The sequence below is a fragment of the Parasteatoda tepidariorum genome, chromosome X1, assembly GCF_043381705.1.
Source record: "Parasteatoda tepidariorum isolate YZ-2023 chromosome X1, CAS_Ptep_4.0, whole genome shotgun sequence".
Classification (NCBI taxonomy): domain Eukaryota; kingdom Metazoa; phylum Arthropoda; class Arachnida; order Araneae; family Theridiidae; genus Parasteatoda; species Parasteatoda tepidariorum.
In genome coordinates, this window is record NC_092214.1 from 37,413,827 (window position 1) to 37,429,693 (window position 15,867).

At 27.2% G+C, this 15,867-nt stretch overlaps 1 protein-coding gene across 7 annotated transcripts in view; it reads left to right on the forward strand.

Annotated features, from left to right (window-relative positions):
• LOC107455088 (CUGBP Elav-like family member 2) overlaps positions 1 to 15,867 on the forward strand; it is a 751,728-nt gene that overhangs the window by 506,603 nt on the left and 229,258 nt on the right. The gene's annotated exons all lie outside the window — the stretch shown is intronic.

Below are 15,867 nucleotides of genomic sequence, written 5' to 3' on the forward strand. Positions count from 1 at the left end.
CTAAGAAAAAGTATATTCCATTACAATTATCATGAGATTAAGTATCAACCACAAACATAAATAAGTTTTACTTAAAAGGGCTTTACTTCGTAATAATTGTCAAAAATTCTAACTAAAATCTTACTACTCATTTTTAAACCATAATTATAGTCAGTGACACTTTAAAAATACATGATTACTATAAAAAAAATCCGTATCAAATTCCATAAAAAGCGCTGACACTCAAGGTGCACTTTTTACAGTAAAATCCATTCTTACCTGGACATGTTACAAATCAAAAAAATGTAAGATATCGTAATTTTTACAGTAAAAATTTATTTTACGGATGATGCACATAAAGTACCGATACTTCATACTCTAATTTGATCTGGAATTTTTTCAGTGTTGTACTTAATGAATATAACTAAACATAATTTAAAACTTAGCAAAGAATTTTGGTTAAACAAACTTAGTATAAAGTACAAACATTATTATGACTTTAACTACGTTGGTTACCTTATTCTTATTTAAATTTTATTCCTCAGATCTGATTTTACTAAGAAAAGAAAATATTTTTCTTTATCGAATCAGGTAATTCTCATTTACCTAGTTACCAAAACATATACTTTTGTCATTTTAGAATAGATACAAAAAAAAGAAATCCCTGATACCTTACAAGTGCATAATGTACACAGATAAAAACTTTTCAAAAGGCTTTCTAGACACGAAAGAGCAAATAATGGATCCTCAAAAATGTATTAATGGCTTTTTTTACCACGTTTTACATATCCCATCAAATCTTACTAATAATTGAAAGCAAAGTTAGAGTAAATGACTATTGATTCTTAAAAGCAAATTTTGAACTAAAACTTTACATTAAAGAACATTTCCTTGCCTTTTATTACTTGGCAGTCGAATTGGAATCTTTAGTTTCATACTTGTTTACTTTCAAAGACCGCCAAAAAGCCATCATTCATTTTTTTCCCTTTCTTAGATAGCACATTTATGAAGTCTCGGTAACATCCATTACGAAAGCATTTCTTTTTTCTGGGTATCTTTCCTCAGTTTCTTTAAGTAGAAGTATTGTTTTTGTTCCACTATACTTCAGCTTTAGTGAAGAAATATCCGTTTCCACTACTGCTTTTGTAATGGAGAAAAGTGCCATTGCAGAACACTTTATCTACAGGCATGTATCTACCTTGCATAGAAATACACTTAGTTTTACCATTCGATTTTTTTAAAAAATGATTTAGTTTTTCTGATAAAAGTCAAGAAAGTGCTTATCTATGCTCCAAGTTCATAAACTTTTGATTCCGGATTACTTTACGTTATAAAATCTTTAGATTAATAAAAATTTGCATTTGAGAACAATGAGTCAAAATACTTTGATAAAGGGTGATTCCAAATCAGAGACAATCAAAAACTATAATTTTATAAAGGTTTTTAATTAATACAAATAAAATAATTTTTCACGCATTCAAATTTTATACTAAGATATTGCAGGCATAGATAAATACTAAAAGATTATATTTTGCTAGATATGTTAATTAATTGCATGCGTCATGAGCATAACAAAACCATGGAATGTTATTGGGTTATGCCACGAAAAGACTATTGGAAATTTGAACAGGTTTTTATTAATATAAATAAAATTATTCTTAAATATTAAATTTGGTATAGAATTAAATTATTTTTATGTATAAATTTTTCATCTAAGGCACATAAAACATATTTACTAAATATGTTTTACACAGATATATCAAATGATTAAATGCTTTAAGTGAGCAAGTCCCTGGAATTTCTCTATAACTTGATTTACGACCATACAGGAATATTAAAATAATCGCTTTACTACATGTTTTAATTTTTTTTCGGAAGCGAAATAAAGCACTTTATTTTATGAGTTATACTCCAAAGTGCATCAGTTTATGTTTTCTTCCCCGTATTCAAAGTATTTTTATTATTTTCTGTTATTAATAGAAAAAAAAAGTTTAGAAATGCTTTTTGCAAATATTGCGAACTGCACTTTTAACTCTTTGTACATTCAAATGCAGTGTACTTTCGCCTGTAAGGTACACAATAACATTAACGTAGCTAATTTTTCAAAAATCACTCCGATGTGAACAAAAAGCATACATTTGTCTTATTTTAAGGCGTTGAACGCGTAATTGAATAAACGTAATTACAATAATTGTAAACGTGTAAGTCTTAAGCGTGTAATTGTACAAACCGCACTTCGTCAAACTTTCGGCAGCTTTCGTTTAAAAACGAAATGCATCAGCGTAGGCAGCTTAATAACGAGCTTTACGGTCAAATTTTTTCTCCATTTTTAATGGATTTTTGTTAAATCATGAATAATAATAAATGATTTAACCGAAAAAATGACTTGTTGAAAAAATAGAAAAGTAGCATACCTAATCACAAAAATTTTTATTCAATGCTTCCGAAATTATTTTTCTGACGTTTGATAAGCATGTTTAAAAGCAGCATTTCATTTTTTATTATTAGCTTTCTCATTCGTAATCAATAAAATGATAAATTTTTGCATATTTAAATGTTGAAAGCTATAAATATCAGTCAGAACACCCTTTATTACATAAGTATTTTAATAATACTTTAAAACTGCTTTTGTTTAAAAATAATAATCTCTGTCTAATTATGAATGTAGAAAATATATGTTACATAATGTCGATACTTTTGTATTTACAAGAGATAATTTTTTCCTCTGTCTTACACAATGTCAATCTTAATCACTGTGCTTTACAAATATGATGCCGAAATCTTTTGTTTACTGATTTTTTGTTGTCAGCAATATAAAAAAAAAATATTATTAAAATTAATCCAAGTAATTGGGCAAATTTAAACTAAACAAGGGCCAAGAAATAAAAACTTTTCTCTAACAACTATTTTTTAAACTCAAACTTTATAAATGCTCTTCTAATACTATTCTTCTGAAATAAGAAACTCTGAAATCTCTGATGATGAAACTTTCTCTTTATTTATTTTTTTTCTAGCTACGCTGTCTTTAGTACCTACAATAAAACTGCAGTTACTTAAAATGAAATCTCATCATTCTTCAAAATCTCAGTCAGAGACTTAATTTGTTTGATTATTTAACTAGATGAAAACTTCGGTTTATAGTTATAGGAATTTCCATACCAAAGATCTCCTCATTAATGACATTGATTATTTTTTTTCTTTTGACTTAAGAGTCCAATTATGTTATAGAATTTCTTTTGAGGAAATAAAACTCGTATGTATCTGTTACGCAAATGAATTATGAAAGATATACGCGCATAAATGGCGTAAGAAATAAAATTTTTCAGAATCTTTATAGGAATAGTTAATAAATTGCTATTGTTAGAATTCTTAAATAATATGGAAATAAAAATGGTAGATTTTCTTAATATGATTAAAAAAATACTACAAAATCTTAAGAAGTTTCTTAAGCCTTATTCAAACTAACTTGAAATAGATTGAATTATTTCAAGTTTATTTTAATGTTATAAATTTGTAATTTTTATGTAACGTTGGTTACAAGTTGGTAATAATTTTGTAATTGGGTAAGAATCACAAAATAAATTCTATTTGATCAAATTAATGACTTATAAAGAAAACCATTCCTATTATGCGAAGTCATGAACCTTGTTAGAGAAAATAATTTTTAATTATTTATTATCTATAAATGGAATTGCTGAATGTGCTTTCTGAATTAAAATTAAAGAATTTTTGTGTTGAAATTTGATGCAATATATTTCTTATTCATAATTTAACAAAGTTATTTTTAACTTTGTTACACTTTCCTCCTTTCACCAAATTTCATGCAAGTAAAAATTTTGATAGAAGTTTCATTAAAGAACAATAATTTTTTGTATGAATTCAATAAGTATTAGATAATGTATGTATAGAATAATGTATGGAATAGAATATTATGAAAATAGTTTCCATGGTCTATATGCACTATTTTTCTGGAGACTCAACACCATTTCAGAATTTCAAGCACCTTTTCAAACCATTTTCATGACTTGGCACCATTCAGTACTCAAAAGCATGGATGGTTATGAGCTTATTAACATTAGCCTTAGCCTTAAAAAATGAGTCGTGTAGCTGATCGCATTATTTCAACGGTCAATTTTAAACAACAAAACTGAAAAAAAAAACGAAACAAGGACGAGACTCAATATTGCTTAACAGTACGCTTGCGTGAAAAAACTCTTTTGTTTCATTGGAGCTCCATTTTTAGTTCTGAACTGTAACTTGTGTTGGAATCTTTTTTTCTTCATTGGCGTCATTTTACTTCAAAGATGGCGCATTTAAATCCTTATAGAATCTTAGAACATCCCTTGAAAAAATTTTTAACAATTATAATTCTTTTTTTTTTGCAAATTATTTTAAAACAACATTTTTACTTAGATATAAAATTAAATTATCTTATTTTAACACCTTTATGCGAGCAACGAGAAAATTCATATAATGCGTTATACTGTTGCAAGTATTCCTATCATGGATTGTATCAATCCAACACAATTTATCATTTCGCTACGGATAATGAGATTTATATAAAATTCCATTTTTCTTTTCTTGTTCTTTCTTTTTTAACATTCTTAATGATTTTTCTGAAAAAAAATATGGAAGTTTGGGAGACTTTCACTTAAGATCCAGCTTTTTATAAATATTTCGCAGGAAATTTATCATAAAAAAAGCTACTTTGAAAGAAAAAGGAAAATATTTTTATGACGTTTCTATTAGTTTTATACTTTCTATACAATTCCAAGCCGTCTATGAGCTTAATCATTAACAACATCATAAACATACTTAGACGATCTTCTCCTTTATATCAAATATATATTTCACGAACTTCATAACAGTTTAAATTCATAGTTGGTAACATAGAAAGGTATTACAATGTAATCCATCTTTACCACTTGACACATTGTAAACACAATGTGATTAATGTTCTGTATAATCTTGAAAGAGCATACAAAATGGGATCAGCATCTTACTTGAAATACCAGAGAATTACTATCGTCCAGATGGTGCTTCTCAAGAATTGTTGTTTCAAATAACTCTTCTTTGTAAATGTGAATTCTTTTTACAGGTGTGATGCTGTGCAGTTTTACCCATTTTCTTTTTTTAAAGAACGATTCGAGATTAGGCATGTGCGTGCTGCCTATTTTATGAGATACATTTTACAAACTACAACTTTTTTTAAGAAAAATATCTAATCCTGGATAAACTGGCTATAAAACAGATATTTTTTCGGAGGTTTAAGGCATGAGATTAATGATGTTGAAGTATTTTCATTTCTTTTTATTATAAAGATTTAAACCCTAATGTGGTGGTTTGATGCATTTTTTATAAGGTAATCAGCTTTGAAAATATTTGTTTTAAGTGAACTTCGTTCTGAAAGTATTCTAACATGAGGAATTATTTTAATAAAATAGGGTTATCATTACAATGCTTGAAATTTAGGAGCCTCTTAAACCGTAATATCGTTCAAATTTTCTGAAACTTTTTAACACTAAGTCTCAATGTTATTACGACTATCATGCAAATTACGTACTATAAGTACAATAATATGGTTTAATTTAACGCCTTGTTATGGTTGCAATAAGCTACTATGCTTTTACTATGGTTCTACAGTGGTAACTATGGTTATACGATACTATGATTCAAATAGAGATCTTTGCTTATTTAATATTGTTAGGGTTGCAAGAAGTTACTACGGTTTTACTATGGTTCTATTGTGGTAGCTATGGTTACACGATACTATGGAAGTAGAGACCTTTACATATGTAATATTGTTAGGGTTGCAGGAAATTACTATGACTTTACTATGGTCCAACTATGGTGACTATGGTTACACGATACTATGGTTCAAGTGGAGATCGCAACATATATAATATTAAACTAAGGTCAGACTATGATTCAACTCCGTAAGTAGAGAGTTGGGGATTGTGAGTTCGATTCTGACAACTGATTAAACAAGAGGCGTGTATAGGCTTCAAGGTGCACATTAAATATATCGTAGCTTTAAGTACACTCGTTGGTTGAAGAGTGAAGTTTTTGAGATAAATGTACAAGCTCAGGTGTTGTCTACATTATTTGACCAGGGTCAAAACTATTAGAATTCGGACTATTTTTTACGGCATTCCCATCATGTCCATAAAAGATTTTCCTGGAAATCAGGGAATTAATGCTTGGCTATAGTTCAGTGATATATTTATTGGTATTATAGTTCAAAATTTTACTCATATTTCTGACAAAGTTAATATATGTTGCAAAGTAAAATTGCCGAAATGCTGTTTTTTTTATAATTTTTGCATCTTTTGATAATGCATACATTCGAGGAAATTTTCTTAAAAGGAGGAATTTATCTGGTTTAATGACGAACACATGTATAGATATAGCGGACTTTCTCAATCTTACGACAGCGTTTTCTCAAAACATTGTCCATTTTTTTAAGAAATAAGTAGTTATATACATATTTTAAAACTTCTTTAACTTTGATTTACTTCCAAGTTTAATCGCGGGTAGTTAGCTAAAGTAGATTCTGTTTTTCGATGCGTAATATTTCGTAACTTCTATGACCAATGAGACGGACAAATGGTTGTATAAAGAGAATATTTTAATTTATGAGTTTAATCTTAGTTCAACACATGGAGAAACTGTTCACTTAGTAATCCCCGTAAAAGCATATTCTATCAAAACATGTTAATCATAAAAACACTTGTTACCACTAAATTCATTTTTTAAGAAATAAAATATATTTAGAAATAAATATACCAAAGCAAACATACTTAGAAAAATATTTTCCAGATTATTATTTTTTTATATTTCTTTTCTACAAATTTAACCTTAAAACATTTAGCTTTGCTAAAAAATTTGGTAACGTTCATCGCTTTCTTTACTTCGATAATTGTAGCAAAATCGATTAACTGTTATAAGGGATCATAAAAAGATATCTTAGAGAAATAAATGCTTCTGGATAAATATTAAATTCAAAACTCCTTAAGCACATGATTCCGTATTAAATATTTATCTTTTAATAGTCGCAATATTTGTGGGATTTTTTATAATGCATTTTACACAAAGTCAGAAAAAAGTAGAAATGCATCTCGACTAAAATTTTGATCAGTAGTTATAATTTGGTTTAAATTTTAAATTAAAAGAAGTCTTTTAATTAAGAAGTAAAGTCCGATTTAAAAGTAGCATTTCTCATTATTATATTGTATTCTACTTGTGAAATAAATATTCATATAAAATATTCTTATAAATAAATGCTCAAAGAAAAATCGGTATTTTCCCTAACTCTGTTAACGAGATTCTCGGTGAAATGTCTTTGAACAAAAACTTGAATAATTGAACAGAGATTCTAATTTTTCTCTTCTTATTTTTATTGCATAATGGCGTTAGAATTTTAAATGTTATAAACGTATTTCTCTCGAGCATTTCTCAAATTTAAAAATATGAGGTAGTACTTTAGCATGGTAAAAATGAAAGCAAATCTGAGTAATTAGATTTCTTTTCTTGTAAGTAGATACATAGTAGACATTCATAATAATCTTCGGTCAACTTTGTCTATAAAATTTAATCCATGCTTAAAATCGCTCGTATGTCATTTAAAATACGAACCATAACACAGGAATTAGGCAATACAGAACGCTACAATACATTTTACTGTGAAGTTATATTTCTTTTACTCCCTGATATGAAAAATCACCCTGAAACAAATATAGTACGTTATTTACAATACATTTAACTGTGAAGCACAAAGCCTTTACTGATAATTAGATTCCTAACAATTTTAAATATAAATTTTTTATGCTTTATAAATAAAAATGATGCATCTTATTATCCAAAATTTTAGACCATACTTTAAGTCTGCCTTATACCAATTTCAATTCGAACCACAACACCAGAATCTAACAATAGGGGACATTGCAATTCTGTAAACCTCAAACCGCAAATCATTATTCATTGCTAATTGTTTAACTTAAATCAATTTAAGGTATTTCTATTTTGTTCCATTATAAATAGCGTAACGTATATTTTATAATGGCAAAACGTACCCGTAAATAAGGAGCATTGCAATATTTTGAACCTTGAAACTTACAGTCATTATTCATTGCTAAGTATTTAAGTTAAATCAATTTAGTTTACTCATATTGTTTCCCTAATATAAATAAAGTACCGTATTTTTTAACACAAATAAAATTATTTAATCAAACATAGTTTTAACTGATTTGAAAATTCCAGCAGAAACAAATATGGTATGTATAATTGTTCAATAACTTGCACAATTATACATGCTTATTGCAAAACGTACCGTAAATAGGGGACACTGTAATATTTTGAACCTCGAAACTTACAGCCGTTATTCATTGCTAATTATTTAATTTAAATCAATTTAGGTTATTCATATTTTGTGCCATTATAAATAAAGTGTCGTATTTTTCAACACAAATAAAATTATCCAATCAAACATTCAAGCATAGTTTTAACTGATTTAAAAAATCACGCAGAAACAAATATGGTATGTATAATTGTTCAATAACTTGCCCACCACTGTGCGTAATACTGAATATCTCTACTGTAAACGGAACTACCCAAGCGTTATCGGTCGATCAATTTTCGTCTAAATTTTCTTCCTTCTTAAATTGCTTTTACATTGTTACAACCCTTTCCTTCCCTTTTTGTTTTCTACACCATGATGATAAACGTCGATTACCCTTTGAATAAGATCTTGTAATCCCCTCTTTATTCACTAGCTTTTATACGCATTAACCTTCCTTTTTTTTCTTTATCCTTAAGTAATCAGGGTCTTCCTTTGGCTACTTTTACAACCCCGTCCTTCTTGCACTATTTTTGGAGAACATTCTCAAGACTTAATACGGAAAGTCTTCTGTTGTTAATGAAGAAAACATAAGGGTGGCATCTCGGGGAATCAAAAATCCGTTCATTTGGATTAGGGGCTGACCTTAATTGGGTTTTGCTCTTTTGTTTCTTTGTCTTAAGATTCACAGTGTCAACAGTGTCTAATTAGTCCTGGAAAGTGAACGCTGCCGCATTTCTTTAGTGTTAATTGGTTACAATTATTTGAAAATGTTAATACCCATTACTTTACTTTGACGTGAATTTAGCGAGAAAGTTTTCTTTTAAGTATAAAGAATACGGTTGAATTAATAAGGAGTAATTACTCTAATGAGTAGAACAAACTAAGCAAAAAGATTGTTTTTCGTTGAGTCAAATTAAAAATTAAATGCTATTAAATAGAGGGGTAAAAAATATCTTAAATATTTATCGTACTTATTTTAAGAAGATTTAGGAAGTGGTTTTAGAAATGTTGTTTAGTTTAAAAAACTAATAGTAATTTGTTTCAAAAATTAACTTCGCGCTGAGGTCGTCTGGCTACCAAAACAGGTGAGTCATCCCTTCTGCAGATTATCAAAATTGCTATGGCACGTCTTCGGATCATCCTTAGGGATGTTTCCCAGACCGTCGCCAATAGCCCATTGTGCCGCTCTAGTGTGACGTAACTAAAGTAACTACCTACATTAAAAATTAATTAAACGCATTTTTATGTATGCTTTTAAACTTGAATGGGATATTTTTTTAAAAATATAATCCATACTCGTAAATATAAATGTATATTGGAATAAGAATTGACTATTTATCTATAATTTTTTCAGATTTATTTAATAATAATGCAAAAGATTAAGTAAATAAATTTTATTCTTGCTACTAAAAAACATCGGTAACCGCACTAAATGCAATTATTATTAAAAACAATTATTATCCTTATTATTTTGAATAAATTTGTTCAACTTATAAATTATGAAGGTAATATTTTATTTAAAATTTGAAATTGAATTTTCAACAGATAAAATAATCTCAGAATTTAGATGCTCAGTACTTTAAATTTATTGATTACAGTTTGAATTTTATATAGCGAATTTTATATGACATCATAATGAAATTACTTAAAGAGTATTTTTGATTTTGATCAAGCTGAAACTTTTAATCATGATGAGGTTTTAAATTTTTTTATTAACAATTCATGATATACAGTGATTCATAAGTAAAAAAACACCTTAATATTTTGACCGAAACTGGACACAAAAAAAACAAGCAATGAAAACCTAGAATATATATAAAGAAAGTTTATGTTGAAATACATATTTACAAAGAGTAACTTATTTCCTGCTGAACCTGGAATGGAAAAAATATCGAATAAGTAAAGAAGGAGGGGGGAAATGTTCATTGAAATAAAGCCAACTTCTGACTATTACTAATATATCCATCATGCTAATAAATAAATTAGAACATACGATGTTACGTACCATTTACTACTTTCTGGAGGATATTAGTGTCCTTAAATACCAAGTTTCAATGAAGGCAGCCTTCAATTCTGGCATAAACTGAAACTGCTACTTGTTGGCATATACAGTCCTATTGACAATAGTCCTTACGTTTTCTTGGGGATATAAATCAGGTTAAAGGGCAGGTCATTCTGAAAATGCACTTTATTATCCAAATTCCAACACTGCAGAAAGTTTGCAACAATAAAAGGAAGCATTGCCTCTTTTAAAATCAAATTTGAAGTCATTGAAGTCAGCAAAATTGAAGTTAGCCGTCATTGAAACCTGACATAGTATTGATGCTATTGTCCTCATGGGATTAGTAAATAGTTTGTACCATCACATATTTTGAGTCAGACATATGCAAAGGTCACTTTTTGGTACTTTTTTATTATTTTATTTTATGTTATATATATATATATATGGGTCATTCTCACAAAAACAGTCATTTTCATGTCCCCAGTATATTTTATGTTTGTTTTACAACTTACGAAAAAAACAAATTCAGGGAAAGTGTCCTTCAGAATGCAGGCTAACAAAAGAATAAAAATAAAATTATCAATTTTTATTTTTTATTTATTTTAGGTAATTAAAATATACCAATATGTCATTCCCTCACTTGTCCCCACTGCTGATTTAAAAAACGAAAAAAATTGTTTCTGAAATAATTTTTTTTTTTTTACAAATTCGTGTTTTTTATTTCAGAATATTGAAATATAGAATTCAGAAAATCAATTTTAAATTTAATTTCTGATAAAAATATTAACACAGCACTATTTTAAACTTTGTCCCCAGTATTTCGCGTCATTCCCTCACAACAATGCTCTTATCACCTGCAATCTTCTTAGAATAAAAATATTTTAATAAAAACTTCAGAAGTTAACAACTGGCATCATAGAACAAAATTGCAGTATGTTTCCATCTTCAACTTAAAGAAGCTTTGCTGTGGAATAAATTTGAATGAATCAAACCAGGTAAAATTTTTTACATTTGTCATTCCCTCATGTCATTTTTTAGAGTAAAATAAAATACAACTTCATCGAGAAAGTGGATAATTATATGTTGCTTTCTTGTATGAATATAATTGTATGTGATTGACTTCAGAAATTAATTAGGCCTAACTGTTATTTTTAAATTTTATTGAATTCGTCATTCCCTCACTAGTGTATAAAGTGAGGGAATGACGCTGAAGTGAGGGAATGATTCAAGATGAGTATATTATTAAATTTTTTTTTGTTCAATCGTGCCAGCCAATTTTATTTCCCAAACCTGTAAAAACTATTAAATATATAAGACTAAATTATAATAAATATTAGATATACTTAGTATGTTATCATTTTCAAACTTTAGGTAGATGTAACTTAGATAAAAACATGTATTAAAATAAAATATCATTCCCTCACTATTAGTGTCATTCCCTCACTTTTTAAATAGTGAAAATAATTAATTTACTTATTAATTAATTTGAAAAATAAATTAAAAAATTAATAAATTAATTTATTAAATTAATTAATTTATTTATTAAATTAATTAATTAATTATTAATTATTATAAATTAATTAATTATAAATTAATTATTTAAAAAATTAATTAATTTAAATATTAAGTATAATTTATAGGATATATATTTTCTTTATAATGCCATTACATATTTCTATTAATATAAAAAGTTTCAGAGTTTTTTATTCACTTTACTTTTTTGGGATTTTATGAACTGAAAAATGACAGTTTTCGTGAGAATGACCCATATATATATATATATATATATATATATTTGTTCTATTAAGTGTCTAATTACCTATTTTATGGTCACTACAACGGACTATATGTGACCCCTAGCCAACATAGTAAATTCTTTTTTAAATTTCTATAGATTCTTTTAATAATGAAATCAAAAAAAAATAACTGTATTCCAAATTAGATGAGTAACTATTGTATAGAAAGTTTATTCTGTTTTTTCTTATTAATTATGAATTACAAATTATAAAATTTTTTAGCTAATCTTTCACAAACTGACTATTTTTAACAAATATTTTTTTTATTTTTTTACGTTCTCTTTGTGAAATAGGTATCTATTGTTAAAAGTTAATTTGTTTTTATACCATCTTGAAAGCATCATCATAATACATTTTATAGAAATTCATATACAATGAATTATAATTTTTCGGAAGCAAATAATGGATGAAACTCTCTTCTATCTCATTTTAATCAGAATCTCATTGTATAAATAGTATAATAGTAAGTTTGTTAATTTTTACTTATGTTATGAAATGATCATAAAATATGTAATTAGATATTCCTAACAACGCTTTCTTATTTGATAATCATGTAAGAAAATTACTGAAATCATAAGAAATAATTAGTTTTGTAGCTTCTGAGAAAATAAAATAGATTTTTTTTAATTAGCAAAATTGAAACGATAAAAAATAAATTTAGAAGTTACTTCTGTTTATTGGACTAATTAATTTTTTTACGCTTTTAAGTAATTAACAACCCTGCCGCTGGGATATAGTAATTACTTCCAACCGAAAACATTATCTTATTGTTTTACGTAAGTCATTATAATAATATTTGGTTTGTTACTCGAGTCTTTTTCTACTTGATAAAAAATAGTGAATTCCAATTCTGTTCAAATGCTATCAACGTTTCTCTGGAGGCAAAAAGATAAAAATTAAAATTCATAACGCAAAACTGTCTTTTTTTTTCTTTGCAGTCCGAAGTATATAATCTTTAGCGTTTCTAATTACTTTATTCAAATGTGATCTTCACAGAGTTGTTTTATTGAGATAATTTGTGAGCATATTCCTTAGAGACTTGTTATACTTTAAAGGATATTCTCTAAGATTACTGTTTGCATTCATTTATCAATAAGATTTAATTTACAAGAAGTCAACTCATTTGGAATTCGCTTAGAGATTGGGAAAAATTCTCTGAATAGTTTTCATAAAGGAAAAGTAATCATATGCGTGAGATGTAGAATGGAATGATATGTTTGAATAACTATTAAAATATATTTTGTCAACTTATAAGGCAACACTTGTTATTGGGGTAGCTTGTAAGCTTATTCCCTTGAGTTCTACAATAAAGGATATTCTCTCAGATTACTGTTTGCATTTATTCATCAATGAGATTTTGTTTGCGGGAAACATTCTATCACTAATGTTAATGAAAAAATATTCATGTAAGTAATTTGTGTCATGAAATGCTATGTTTAAAGTACCCGATTACCTCCTTTTTTAAACTAATTTCGACTAAAATATCATATATATATAGCTANGAAATTCCGCTATAATATATATATATTACAGCTAAAACAAAAATAACCAATTGCAATTTATGGCCTTTTTTTGGGAATAAGTATAGATATTTGATGTGAAATATCTTTATATTATTATTATATCTAATTTGTTGCCTATTTCCTAAGTTCAGTTAATTGTTATCAGTATTATAAAGTAAGAATGGTGAAAAAAGAACTTATGATTTCTTATATACAAAGAAAAGAACTTATATACAAAGCTATGAGATTTTGGAAAGAGACCAACTTATGGTCCTTTTTGACTACTTTACCCCCATATTCTCCAAACAAATACTTTTTCTGATTTGCATGTTTTCCCTGTTTTCATGTTTTAGTGTATAAATACAAACATAAATCCAAATTAAAAAATTCAAAATATTGCCCCCGAAGGTATTCGGGTGCCTTGGGTAATTATTAAATTAAAATGTATAAAATCGTGTCAAAACACGCTTTATTGAGATAATTTATTAACACATTGATTTGAAACGTATTGTTCTTCAAAGAATATTCTCTAAGTTTATCGTTTGGAATCCTTTATCTATAAAATTTGTGGTAACCAACTCATTTGATATTCGCTTTTAGAGTGGGAACGTTTCTCTGAATAGTTAGAATAAATACATGTTGCGTGTAGAAAGAATTAATTTGCTTAGGAAAGTGTTAAAGGAATTAATATTCAATAAACACAGAACTTGGATCCATGCATTGGCATACAACTATCAAAATTTGCTTTTTGTAAAATTTTTTTGGGCATCTTTGTATTAAACACGGTCTAAGTAAATTAGATAGTTTTCTACTTATATTTAAGATTATCGGTTAATTAGTAAAAGTGATAATTCTTTTCTTTGAAACGAAACTAGCACAATTGGATATATTTCACGTGATTCTAAATTTTCCCTCTTCTTTCTTCTTCAGAATCTAAAAAATATTTATACCTTGAGAATTAATACTATGCATATTCTCTGCAATTAAAATAAATGTTAATGTGAACCATGTTTCAGAGTAACTTGGACTAACCATAATATATTTGAATAAAGTTTCAAATGGTTTAATTTACACGATAATCGAGTTCAACTTGACAATATGTTAAGATTGTTGCCTCTTTGCAAGATAATATTATTTTAATCACTCCAAATTTTTGAACAGTATACCTTTTTAAGTTTTTACCTGTTTTCCATTTCAGTATTTCGATATTGTATTTTATAATCATTTCAACTTCAAACAGAACAAATAAACAAAAAAACGGAAAAATAAATAAATGAGTAAATAACAAAATGCTTCTCGTAAATCTATACACTTCGCAAAGGGGTAAATTTAAAAAAAAAAAATTTTGACATAACGTCTTCAAATGCAAGTTGTTGTTTGTTTTTTTTTTGTTTCACAATTTTGAGTCCCTCGAAAATCTCCTTTATCCTTGGTTAATGGCAAAACATATTCAGCAGACTACATCTGAAACATATTTTTGGAAATAACTTACACACAGGATTGAGATGATAATTAAGTTCAATTTGAAAAAGTGTTAAGGCTGTTGCTTTTTTTGCGAGATAAATATTGGTAAAAAAATCCAAATTTTCGAACAGTTTACTTATTTAAGATTTCACCTATATTCCATTTTAATATTATTGATATCCGTTCCAGCTTCTGGTGGAACAAATTATAAAAGAAAAAATAAAGAAAAGGGAAGACAAATAAATAAAAATTGTCTTATTAAACTTCCCATTCCAAAATGAGGTAAAGTTTAATATTTTTTAACCTTTGTTTAAAATATCTTCCTCAAATTCTAGTGTTTTGTTTTCTGAATTTTGAGCCCCCAGAGAGTCTACCTTATCCTTGCGTTAACGGCGAAAACGTATTATAACTGCATATAACCCATATTGTTGAAAATAACTTTTTATCTATTATAGAAACACAAAGTCAACCGATTAAAATATTTTGCATACATCTAAAAGATACATATCATCTTTACATTATAATGGTTGCAACAGTCAAAGTAGTATTTTATTATAAAACTTTTGTTCCTCTCTTTTGTTTGTAGAGAGTTTTTCCCAAATGTTTCTCAAAATTACTAATTATTCAACAAACCATATTTTCTATTTTCATTTAATAGAAAATAGTTTTCAAAGACGAAAGAACTAGAAATCTAGATGAGCAGACTCATTCTGCGTTTTCCTTATGCTTCAAAGCCTAAATAAATACAATTTTATTTTCTAATTCTAATTTATGTATTTGTTTGCT